The sequence below is a fragment of the Elephantulus edwardii genome, unplaced genomic scaffold, assembly GCF_000299155.1.
Source record: "Elephantulus edwardii isolate Elephantulus edwardi_28Jun2011 unplaced genomic scaffold, EleEdw1.0 scaffold00045, whole genome shotgun sequence".
Lineage (NCBI taxonomy): Eukaryota > Metazoa > Chordata > Mammalia > Macroscelidea > Macroscelididae > Elephantulus > Elephantulus edwardii.
This window is the reverse complement of record NW_006399795.1, coordinates 16,063,835-16,065,588: the sequence shown is the minus strand read 5'-3', so window position 1 is coordinate 16,065,588 and position 1,754 is coordinate 16,063,835. Positions and strand designations below refer to the sequence as shown.

General features: G+C 39.1%; 1 pseudogene; it reads right to left on the bottom strand.

Annotated features, from left to right (window-relative positions):
- LOC102845956 overlaps positions 1-1,754 on the bottom strand; it is a 99,503-nt pseudogene that overhangs the window by 40,586 nt on the left and 57,163 nt on the right.

Here is a 1,754-nt window from a genome sequence, read left to right as displayed (position 1 = left end):
TGTCCAGCTTTCTGATGCATAGCAAGTAATTGTGAAGACCATGGCCTGGATCAGGCACATGTTAGTCTCTAGACGGACATCATTGCTCTTTAGTATCCTGAAGACCAAAATGGGTGTCAGCAGATATTATGAATTTTCCACTAGAGCACTGAAAAGCCAAGGCAAAGGGAAGAAATCAAAATATTAAGCACCTGAACAGAAGACTTCAAAGGGCAGCAGTGGAAGACAAACTAAGTATTATAATGAAATGTGAAAAGAGCTGGCATTGGAAAATCAAAAGAGATTAACTTGTTCAGCATTTCTTCAGTTGAAGGAACTGAAGAACAAATTTAAGCCTCGAGTTGCAATAGTTAAGGATGCTGTGGACAGAATGGTGGATGACCCAGGAACATTATAGGAAGATGGAAAGAGTACACAGAGTCACTATACCAAAAAGATCAGGTTAGAATATGTTAATAAAACTTTATTTTTTTTCCTCTCTAAGACAAAGGCAAACTTCCCTAAGTTTGAATTTATAGTTATTAAACAAAAATAACAAACAATATACACAAAAAACATACACACAAAAAATATGGCATGAAGCAAAAAAAAAAAAAAAAACCAACAAAACACCCAGGGCAATTAAAACATTCTTTTTTTTAAAAAAAGAGAAAAGTGTGTGACAAAGTTATAACCTCTCTCCATACCTGTTCAATCTGTATGCTGAGCAAATAATTTGAGAAGCTGGACTTCATGAAGAAGAAAGTGGTATTAGATTTGGAGGAAGACTAGCCAACAATCTGCATTATGCCACCTTGCTTACCCAAAATGAGGAGGACAGGAAATGCTTGCTGCAGAAGACCAAAAACTACAGACTTCAATACGGATTACACCTCAGCATCAAGAAAACAAAAATTCTCAGCCCTGGTCCAATAGGAAAGAGCATGATGTTGGAGAAAAGATTGAAGTTATCAGCAATTTCATCTTACATGTCTCCACAATCAACACCCCTAGTATAAGCAGCCATGAAATCAGGAGATGTATTACACTGGCAAAGTCTGCAGTCAGGGACCTCTCCAAGGAGCAACAATGTCAGTTTGAAGACTATGGTGTGCCTTATTCAGGTCATGGTCTTTTCAGTCACTTGTTATGCATCTGAGAGCTGGATAGTGAATAAAGATTACAGAGAAGAATAGATGCCTTTGAACTATGTTAGAGAAGAGTGCTGAATATCCCATGGACTGCCAAAAGTACAACAGTTATATCTTGGGTAAGGCACAGCCACAGTGCTCCTTGGAAGCAGAGATGACAAAATTCCTCTTGCATACTTTGGGCATGCTGTTGGGAGAAGCTATTCCTGGGAAAGGAACGTCCTGATTGGAAAGGTAGAGGGTAAGTGAAAGAAAGGAAGATCCTCAATGAGATGGATTGACACAGTGACTGCAGCAATGAGCTCAAGTATGTCAGAAATGATGAGGATGGCACAGAATAGAACAGGGTTTGATTTTGCTGTTCATGGGGTCTCTGTGAGTCATTCTAGACTTCAAGGCACCTAACATTTCTTTTACCTCACTCCTCAGTTACCCTTCTGTTTTCACAATAGTGGTTTTATGCAGTATTTGTTCTTTTGTGATTGAGTTATTTCACTTGGCACGATGGATTCTAGATTCGCCCATGTTATGTGGTATTTATGGACTGCAGCCTACAATATGGATTGAGGCTCAATGTCAAGAAGACAAAGATTCTCACCACTGGACCAATTGGCAGCATCAGGA